The following is an 11,330-nucleotide window of genomic DNA, read 5'->3' as shown; positions in this document are numbered from 1 at the left end:
TTTCCCTCTTGAGGAGAACCGGGCAACCGGCAACATTCCACGTAGCCATCCATAGCAGAAACGGACACTGATGAACCCTTCAGGAAAATCATCATGCAATTTGCTGAGCGGGCTATTCGCAAATGTTAAAAGCTGCAGCGGCGCAGTTCTGCTGCGGCGAAAAACCCGGCGAGCGCCCAACCACCCAGCGCAGTGGTCGGATAAACATTGAAGTCCTTAAAACTGAGCTTTCTTGAAAGACTTTTCCGAAACAATAAAAGCTCTCTCTTGCTCTCTGCAATCGGAAAAGTTAGAGCCAAAACGGAAAATCGGGAAAATTCAACTAGCCGCCTTCGCTGTCCCACAGTTCTAAAGCGAAACGGAAAAGCGCGTGAGAAAACCTATTGAAAAGTGGCTGCCGTCGTTTCTGAGAGTTTTCCGAACGTAAGAAATATTCTCTACAATTATTTCCGTATTCCCTAATCCGCCGGAAAAATCGCGTAATTGTTCGGGTTATCATTTTGATTGTACATTCGATTCGGAGGTGTCTTGTGTATCCAACTGCACGTAAATCGAAATAAATGCTAGTGTACCAGGCATGCAATTTTTGAAGCGCTCATTTATTCCGGGAAATTTTCGAAATTTTCATCGCCAAGCCAGAGAGCTGTGAATTTTCGGGCGTTGGAATTGAAAAGCATTGAAGCATTGTGCATGGATTTTCCGAGGTCACGGTTGACTCGGTTAAAGTTTATTCCTCGATGACATAATTCCCTTCGATGACCACGGCATTTTCCCTCAGTAGAAGGAAAAGTTTCTCGTTTTCTCTACGGCAACGACGAAGAGGAGACAAGAATGTGACTGCGAATGTCACGATGACAACGAATGTAGGTGTACAAGAGAAGCTTCGCCTCCGCCTCCCCGGCAGGGAGCACATAGTAGGAAGTTGAAGGCGACCGGGGAAATGGGGCCGTGGAAATATACATGACAATTTTTCTTGAATGAATGCGTAACCGACCGTTGTTGATATCATGTTATTTTCCTTTTGTATCTACGGCTCCTGCACTTTTTTGTTCTCCCACAGTGAAATTCACATGAAAACACAGCGCAACAAAAATAAACTGGAAAAGTTCTTGCTGACACACCAGAATTATGATTTGGTTTTTCTCGCCAAGTTAATTTTCTTTTATATTGAAAACGTTTTTCTTGAAATATCACATTTTGTTAGGAACAAGCAAGTTGGATGTATGGAAGCATTCTTCGTTTTCACACCCTTTGCAGCTTTCACACCCTCGAGATTCCTTTTACTACGAAATCTATTGCTGAAACTGACCTTGCTGCCTACAAAGAGTCTCACCAAATTGTTCCAAAAATTACTACATATAATGACGTCAACTGTTGATATCTTCTAGACAATTTAAAAAAACCCAACACTCTTCATATCAATTTATATTCGGTTGAGCATGAAATTATTGTCTCCTCGGACAATTTATTATGTTTTGCCTGCGAAAGAAGAATTTATTCAGTTCGCGTTTGAAAATTATAAATTGTTGCCAGAATTTATTCGCTGGTGATACTCCAAACAGTTTCTAATAGTAAGTAGTCGCACGCAGTGTCGTAATATTAGAAAGTAGGGCGGAGAGGCAAATACGGAATGTGGAAAAGTGGATATTTTTACTATGAAATGCCACGGTTCCTTTTGGGCGGAGGAGGGAGTGTGTTTTACGTTAGCTATTGCGTTGTCTATCAACCATGCGATTATTCTCTTTGGCAAGAAGTATAAGGTGTTAGAAAAATGAAAACAAGCGTGATAAATGTGGCAAACTCTTTGGCCTCTTTTTTTAGTAGATCTCTGCCTGAATAAAAAGCCCTGACTATTGGTAGGCGTCACAATATGGTGGCAGTAAGAAGTCTGTGGAATTAAGATTATACCTATTTTATTTGATAAGTGTCAAAACTTCGCAGGCACACTCATGCTGGAACAATCTCTACTTTATCCACTAGGAGTACAGAGGATCTTTGCAGGAGTACGCAAATAATTAGACTTCTATGTTCCCACTACTTATTACAAGCCACATTCCTGCGTTCAGACTCCAAAAGGACTTAGTAAGTTTAGCTTGATGAGGGAGTCGTAGCTCCAAGCACTAAAGCATTTTATTCTTCTTCTTCGTCTTCTTCGATGTCGCGACAGGCCAAATCGGCCCTTGGCTTCCAGGATAGACTTCTCGATCCTTCAAATTTCAGCAGCTTTTTACTGGCCTCACCCACTGAGTCCTCCCATCGTTTGCATGACTTTCCTACTGGGCGGCGTCCTTCGGGTGTCCTTAGTCCGATTTCTTAGGCTGCTTCATTTAGTTGTAGGAATACTTCCTGGGCGTCTGAAATTGAATGTGCCATGATGTTTATCATATTTCATCAGCGAACCCCACTATTTGCGAAGATTTGTAGAGCAATGTTCCTGTGGAATCTAACTCCAGTTTGCAGATAACATATTTAAGGGTTGGGTTAAAAACCATGAGGGCGAGTCCATCTCCTTGCTTTAATCCACAGTTCGTTTCGATGCATTGCGTTAACTCACCAAGCACCTTTATCATACGCTTGAAAGAAGTCGAGGAAGAGCTAATGCACATAAATATTGAACTGATAGCACTTTGTTGTTTGACCGTGAAAATTTGGTTTATCGTGGATCTTATTTTTCGAAAGCCACATTGGTATTCACCAATTAATTTGTCTATATATGGCTAGCTTGGATGATTTTCGTGATGATCTTGCAGAACGTGAGCAACAATGAAATGCCTCTATAGTTGTCACAGGTAAGTTTGCTCCCTTTTCGTGCATAGAACAAATTACGCTCTTGCGCTCTTGTTTATGGAGGAGATTATCCAGGTAATTTCCTCCCCTCTGTAATAGTTCACATCGAATACAATCGAATCCCGAGGTCTTGTTCAGTTTTTGCTCGCGCAGGGCTGATTTCACTTCTTCAGTAGAAGGAAGTTCGGCTGGCATGTAGCGCTTCCACAGGGTTGAGCAGTCTCTGAAAGTATTCCATCCATCTTTTCTTGATATTGTCGCTATTCTTTCCTCCATTTCCGATTTACTATTTGCCTAAGCTAGACTGTCAGCTTCCTCATTACTAGCAATGTTTGGGCGCCCTGCCGTTCACATCAAGATTATATGTGTGCTCTATGCATAGACGGTATATATTCCAAATATGTAGACCCGGGGCATGCATCCCCTTTATTACCAGGCTTGTATAATATCTATGGAACGAGTCAAATAACCATTTTACTCGCTTCAATGATACTACTTTGCATACCGGAGTCTAATTCTAGGGCGTCCACCTCAGTCGACGCAGCAGGATGGGCCCGGCCCTGACGAGAAATGGGCATGGACGACGTCAGGACGTTAGCAAGTTAGTCCGAACAAAACAAATACGTGTCGGCACGGTAAATGTTGGTACCATAACTGAAAAGACCAAGGAAGTCTCAAGAGCCCTTCGAAAAAGGCGCATTGATATCTGCGCTTTGCAAGAAATTCGATGGTCTGGTGCCAAAGGCTGCGCAGCACTATACCAACGAGATAGTGTCCCCCCATATGTTCTTACATTCATCAACGCTGAGAGGTGGCGGCGTTCAATCAGCACGTGGTCAATTTGGTTGAAAGTGATCACGTCTGGAGAGGCCCACGTATGTTTGTGGACCGTCTTCCGCGCAAACCAGGTACTTCCAACAACCATTTCGTGCGATACTGCTAGCTGAATGATCCGCAGTCCCTTATCATTGGCATCCCTATGTAAGCTATGGGAACCGACGTATCGCCTGAATACGGGTTCCGTCCCTACTTGACTGTTGAAATCTCCAAATATGATTTGGATATCATATTCGGGACAGGCTTCAAAGGTCCGCGCAACTGCCTCGTAGAAGGTATTCTTCTCCGACTCTGCAGTCTCCTCTGTATGGGCGTGAACGTTTATGAGGCTTATATTTCTAAACTTGCCTCGCAAACGCAGAGTGCATAGCCTTTCGCTTATATTTTCAAAGCCGATAATAGCAGGTTTCATTTTTTGGCTGGCTAAGAAACCTACTCCGAGCACATTGTTTACTGGATGACCACTATAATATAAGGTGTAGCGGCTCTTCTCCAGGAAACTGGTCCCTGTCCATCGCATTTCTTGCAACAATGTTACATCGGCCTTATTTTGGGACAGGGTATTGGCTAGCTGCGCAGCAGCATTAAGTCTGTACAGAGAGCGCACGTTCCATGAGAAAATGTGCAAATCGTTATTCCATTGTCGTTGCCGGGTTCGTCGTTTTAAAATCCATCCTATCTGAGGCTCCTTCCGTGGCTTCGTGACATCGGTTTTCTCTGTAGGGTTGCCAGCCCTACCCAACCCCCAACCTGGAGGACCAGCTGGTACATTTTCTCCCGTTTTTAGTTGCGGGAGACTCGCCTTCATCCTTCTCCGTCTGCGGTTTTTCATAAAGAAAGAACTCCCAGCGATCACCACGTAGAGGTAGAGGTAGGGTTTGGTAGTAGAGCTGTTGGTGTTGGTTCAGCAGGCATGTCCCAGGTTTTATGTTCCATCGTGGGTACCAATCCACGTTTCGCCCTGGGACCTAAACTACCCTTTGACCGGCTTTGCTCAAATAAGGTTAATAATAGTATATTAGTATAATTTTTAGAAATTGAGTGAAAACCCCCTAAGTTCATTCTAGAATCATAATAGCTATTAGTAATATAGGCCATAATATAGAGCATGATACTACCAAATTTACTGGAAATTGCACTATTACTAACAAAGTTATAATAGGTCAAAGTTGTCGATTTTGTGCAAATTTATTGGAATCTAAGACTTGAATGTCAGTTTCATACTGGATAATCTGACACAATATATACATATACATTACAGGCCACAAACGAAACCAATGTCCGCTCAATTATCCTTACACAAAAAGTACACGGATCCTTGCATACCTGAGGCGCCGAGGTCCTAATTTCTACACTCATTTGGGCGCATCCGCTTTGTTACCAATCTATTGACCAACCTTGGCGCGTCGTCCTCCATTAGGCTTTAGGCCAGTCGTTAGAGGTACTCTTATGTCTGGAGGCCAAGGACCTGTTTAGTCTATTATTTATTGCATTCAAGGGGATAGAACGGAGTGAAATATACTATAAATGCCTTTAAACAACTCGGGAAATCGGAAGCTGGAAGCTACAGGTACAGAAGGTTTTGTGTATTTCTTATATAAAATCATTCGGCACGTAATGTATTAAAATTAGTAGACAAGGGGTGGCTTTGTACTGATGAAGGGGGTAAGTTGCTCCCGAAGTATATATTTACATTCTTCTTCTTCTTCAGTCCGTTCACAAGCGGGGTCGGCTCGTCGTGATCGGTTTCGCCATTTGGCTCTATCGAATGCCTGATCTGGATGCAATCCTGAGGCTTTTAAATCCCCATCCAGCGTATCAAGCCACCGTTGTTTAGGCCTGCCTTTTGGTCGTTTACCATCGACTAAGATGTTCAGACCAATCTTGGCAAGTGAATTCTCGTTAGCACGAATTGCGTGACGATACCATCGAAAACGCCTCTCTCGCGATTTTTCCACGATCGGTGCAACCCCATAACGATCGCGGATATCCTCATTTCGGATGAGATCAAAACGTGTCACGCCACTAGTCGAACGTAACATCTTCGTCTCCATTACTGCAAGACGCCGTTCATTGTCTTTTATAGTTGGCCAACACTCAGAACCATAGAGAGCGACAGGACGGACAACATTGCGGTGAATTTTCGATTTGAGACGTTCGTTGATACGTCGATCACAAAGAACACCAGTTGTAGAACGCCATCCAAGTTGCGTTAATGCGTGAAGCAATTTCATAACGCAGTTCTCCATTGGCTGATAGCGTTGACCCGAGGTATTTAAATCACTCAGTTCTGGGCAGATCACTGTCGCTGACAGTGATGGTGCCTGTTTCATGGGGATCGGTCGTCAAAAATTCAGTTTTGTTTAGATTCAATCTGAGACCGAAAACATCATCTGCATAAGGCAGTGTGTGGGGCGCTGGACGTTGGATACCGTGTGACGGTGTCCATAACAAGAACAACGAGGAATGGTGAGAGGGCGCTTCCTTGATGAACTCCAACAGAGACACGAAGCGGTTTTGATACACCCACCATACTTCGAACTTTACTTTTCGGATTGTGGTAGAGCAATTGAATCCAGTGCACGAGTTCTTCTGGTACTAAGTGTTGTCGTAAAGCATAGCAGATGAGTTCGTGTGGTACACGGTCAAACGCTTTCTCTAGATCCAGAAAGGCAATGTAAAGAGGGCGATGCTTTTCACCGTGTTTCTTCATGAGTAACCGCGCAGCGTGTATTGTGTCAGTAGTTCCGCAGTTTTTGACAAATCCGGCTTGATTCACGGTTATTTCAACGATTTCGCGAATACGGTTCTCAAGAATACGTTCAAAAATCTTCATGGTAAGGGAAAGTAATCGGATCGGACGGTAATTTGAACATTCTGCTGGGCTACCTTTCTTTTTCCATATTGGAACAGTGGTACTTTCTTGCCAGTCAGATGGTGTTCTTCCTTCATGAATAACCCGGTTAAAGAATTCACTGAGCCACAGTATTGGGTCCCAGCTCTTCGCTTTCCAAAGCTCAGATGCGATGTCGTCAGATGCCGTTGCTTTTCCCGATTTCATTCATTTTATTGGCTTCTCGGCTTCAGTTGCACTGACAGTGAGTCCTTGAGGGTTTTACGTGGGTACCTGTCATGGAGACTTAATCCCACGGTCTTCTTAAGACACGGATTGATTTTGTGACCACAATCAGAGCCCCGCTGTGACAAACACCAACGGTACCAGTCTATACCAAGTGCATGACAGAGCATTCATACTGGTGGATACAATACTTATCTAAATCTCTATCGAACTAAGGAGTACGGCACCCGTGTTGAAACGCAACATCACGCCGAAGCCCGAAGGTCTCTTCCTGCTTGAGCATAACCAACAACCCTCATGAAGCTCCCACTGGGGGGCCAACCGCAAATAACCCGGCTGGACTCACATACAACGGAAGTTCACCTGAAGTATGAGAGTCCTGGGGCTATCTTGGTGCCCATGGTGCCAGTATACCCCTGGTGAGGTTTCGTGACCAATTTGCCACTTCAGATGGGTCCCCGTGCAGACTCGGGCCTGATCGCCCTGATTAGGCCTTTGGAGCATTCGCCTACTGCATCACGGCCGGCAAGCCAAAGTGAGTACAGCGTCTCCCGGTGCCACCACTATGGAGGTTCTCCTCGGCCACTTGGTTTTGGTTTGGCCGACAGGGTTGCCGCCCCGTCTTCCTCACCGCCACCTTTGAGCACCCAGGTGCCCTGACAGGTCGAACTGGTCCAAATGTCGGCAATGATTGTGGAAGTGGAGGATGAAGAAATTCCCCAGTTGAAATCTGTTTGAAGTATTCTCGCCATCTATCCGTTATGGTCATTAACGCAACAGAAGTGTTCGATATCCTGTGCACTTTCGTTACAGCTTTTAGCAAGTCGATACATATCTCTCTCCCCATCCCGAGTGTCCAGTTTATCGTAAAGATTTTTGTAATGGTACGCTCGGGTGACAGCTATTATTAACTTTATTTGAATAGATATCGGTATGGGAGGTATTTCGGAGCTTAACACAATATACTGACAACTTTGTGGTTTTTTTTCAAATTTTTCGATTGGGTAAGTTCTGAGAATAGGTCCGTGAAAGAAATGACCACTTTTCAGCTCTCGCCCTCCCCCATTAACATTACATTAAGCGACAACTAAGATCAGCTTTGAAAAACTCGACAGACAGAAAGACAGTAAACCGATTTTAATAAGGTTTTGTTTAACACACCACCTTAAAAAACGGTAACAGTTTGATTTAGAGCAGGGGCTACTCATCACAGATGGCATTGTTGAGATTCATGCGAAGATCGGAACAACTTGATTTGAGTCTAGGCAGATCATCCAAAGCAATTGATACGAAAACATAGTTCAATCTTTTACGGCTTTTGTTTAAATCTCAGAAATAAGCTAAGGGAACCTCTAATTACATGGCTATGGGACTGTTTACTGTATTTTATTGTATTTCGTTGTAGCGTCGTTGGGATCCTATCCTTACCCAGCCTCTACCGAGATGCATCTACTCACAACTTATAAAGTAGAAGGATATCGATAAAGTTTACGAAGACGGATATTGAGTTTAGATTGTGGCATCCGCTCCTTCTACTCAACACTATTTCCTGGAAACAGCATCTCTAGGAATTCTCCCTGGGAATGTAACGACACTATCCTTTCCTGGATATGTCTGAGCTACATATCTGAACAGAAAAGGATATTCGTATCATCCGGAATCAATAAGGACCTTGGAAGAAATGCAGCCAACAGGAAAGCCCCAAGCAATTTTGTTAACACATGATATGTATTGAATATGTGCATATATCAGATACAAGCAGCTTTACTAACTGATAGCGTATCTCAATAAAATAATTGAATGCAAGGAAAATCAAATAACGCCAATAATAAACTCTGGCTAAACATATTTAGATACTAATCCCAATTAGTATATTTGCTTATCATTGAATGCTTCCAAAGTTGTAATCCACATGAATTCCCGAAATAATTCCAGAATCACATTTCACGATATTTTGGCGTTTCAAGTGGAAGTGCCTACGCTTATCTAAATTAATGTTCTGTTTTGGCATACATACATATTTAGTTTATTTATCGTATTTGTTCTTGAGGGTTTCGATTCTAATCTACGGAAAGATTTTTATGGGAGGTTTCTTTTTATAATTTCATTCCATATCAAAACACTATTCTGTTTGCAGGAGAAAAATATGTAGGTGTGTTCTTAATAGATTACATTTTGGCAGAAAAACACAAATTAATATGGTGTAGGATTTGTTTCACATGTCAATCTAAATATCTGTAATATACTAGTTGAAGAATTCGTGCTTGAGTATGAATTTCAGCGAAATCAGCGTTTTGTTAAATGGCTCAAAGATTGCAGAGTATAAGCACACATGCCGATAGGTGTTGAGGGGAGGGGGGAGATTCTCCCAAAACTTTGACATTGTCATTCTGATAAGACTGACAAGTTTCACCGGAATTCCCAAGTCAAGCATTACAGTACATTGCGGTCAATACTGTCATATGCTTGCTTGAAGTCTCTGAATGATATCGAATTCCGAGCATTTTTCCAGCCCCTGTTTAACCGTAAATAACTGGTCAAACATCGATCTTCCAGTCCGAAAACCTCCTTGGAATTCACCGATCATCTATTCGGAATACAGTCTAATTATGGTCTCCAGAATTTTTTTGAATATTTTGTAGGACTTGCAAAGTAGTGAGATGCCTCTGTACTTGCCACATGTCAACTTGTTATCTTTTTTGTGGATGCATAGTCGATTGTCGTACATTTTTTGGAAAGTAATGCGGGGGTTCTGAACTCCAGAGCCATTACATTGTTACCAATACAAACATAAACTGAGAAGAGTGCCCGCTGTGTGTCTTTAGACTATATAACAACTCGCAAGAACTATAACTTTTGCCTTTCTCCCACTGTAGCCTGGCCCTTAGGCTTCAGCACTTTATTTAAATCTTGTCAGACTAATCTCATCACTGAAATCATAACTGCAACTACTTGGATCTCCTTTAGTCTCTATGTTTGCTTCATATCTTCCCCAAGAGGAAGTATTTCCTGATTTTTTCAACAGTATCCCAACCCATGAAAAGCAGAACTAGATCAGGTCTATTGTAATCAACTCTGGCATCGTTGGCAATGGTGTAGTCCCACAATATTGGCCCGACCATTATCCAAAATTCTTTATGGGGTATACTTATAATCATCATCAACGGCGCAACAACCGGTATCTGGTCTAGGTCTGCCTTAATAAGGAACTCCAAACATCCCGGTTTTGGGCCGAGGTCCACCAATTCGATATCCCTAAAAGCTTTCTGGCATCCTGACTTACGCCATCTTCCCATCTCAGGCAGTGTCTGTCTCCTCTTCTGATTGTTATGGTATCGCTCATAGGTTTCGTCGTTATGTAGGCTACGGAATCATTCATCCTCATGTAGGGAGCCAAAAATTCTTCGGAGGATTCTTCTCTCGAACTCGGCCAAGAGTTCGCAATTTTTGTTGCTAAGAACCCGTGTCTGCGAGGAATACATGGTGAGACGTTTTTCTAAGCTGAAATAGGCTCTGTTGGCTGACAACAACCGTGCGCGGATTTCATCGTCATAGCTATTATCGGTTGCGATTTTCGACCCTAGATAGGAGAAATTGTCAACGGTCTCAAAGTTGTATTCTCCTATCCTTATTCTTTCTGTTTGACCAGTGCGGTTTGATGTTGTTGGTTGCTTCGTGTTCGATGATGACGTTGTCACCATATACTTTGTCTTGCCTTCATTGATGTGCAGCCCAAGTCTCGCGCTGAATGCCGCCTGCTCGATCTGGATGAAAGCAGTTTGTACGTCTCGGGTGGTTCTTCCCATGATGTCGATATCGTCAGCATAGACCGTACCTCTAGCATTTACCTCAACATTACGGATCACTTTCTGGAGGGCCAGGTTAAAGAAGACGCATGATAGGGGATCCCCTTGTCTTGATGTCGAATGGTCTTGAGAGTGGTCCTGCTGCTTTTATCTGGCCTCGCACATTAGGCAAGGTCAACCTAGTCAGTTTTATCAATTTCGTCGGGATAACGAATTCTCTCCCTGGCTATGCTATCATAGGCGGCTTTAAAGTCGATGAATAGATGGTGCAACTGTTTTCCATATTCCAACAGTTTTTCCATCGCTTGCCGCAGAGAGAAAATCTGACCTGTTGCTGATTTGCCTGGAGTGAAGCCTCTTTGGTATGGGCCAATGATATGCTGGACGTATTGGGGTATCCGAACTAGCAAGATAGAGGAGAATATCTTATATATGGTACTCAGCAACGTAATGCTCCTATAATTGCTACACTGCGTTATATCCCCCTTTTTATGAATGGGATAGATCATGCCTCGTTGCCAGTCTTCAGGCATTGATTCGCTGTCCTTCACCTTGAGCATCAGTTGATGAAATGCGATTTCAAACCAATTCGGCTTTAATTCCATGGGTTCCTGGCGACTTATGGTTTTTGAGCCGTGTTTGGTGATAGCATCATTTGTCTTCAGTCCATCAATTATCAACTTTTGGTGTCTTTCAATTATCTGGCTTTTCCAAGGACTACTTCAATGTCATATTCGATTATATCCGGCGTTGCCTTTTGGGTGGCGGGGGTGAGATGGGCTCGGGTGAGACCTAATGTGTGGGAGCCATGTTGATTGTAA

General features: G+C 43.2%; 1 protein-coding gene across 1 annotated transcript in view; it reads left to right on the top strand.

The window, feature by feature from the left end:
• The first annotated feature begins 330 nt into the window (after positions 1 to 330).
• Positions 331 to 11,330, top strand: part of LOC119660607 — a 586,737-nt gene continuing 575,737 nt past the window's right edge. The window contains exon 1 of the mRNA XM_038069301.1: positions 331 to 423. The gene's annotated coding sequence lies outside the window, so the exon portion shown is untranslated. The remainder of the gene's footprint in view (positions 424 to 11,330) is intronic.

The sequence above is a fragment of the Hermetia illucens genome, chromosome 6, assembly GCF_905115235.1.
Source record: "Hermetia illucens chromosome 6, iHerIll2.2.curated.20191125, whole genome shotgun sequence".
Taxonomy (NCBI): domain Eukaryota; kingdom Metazoa; phylum Arthropoda; class Insecta; order Diptera; family Stratiomyidae; genus Hermetia; species Hermetia illucens.
This window is presented reverse-complemented; position numbering and strand designations above follow the sequence as displayed.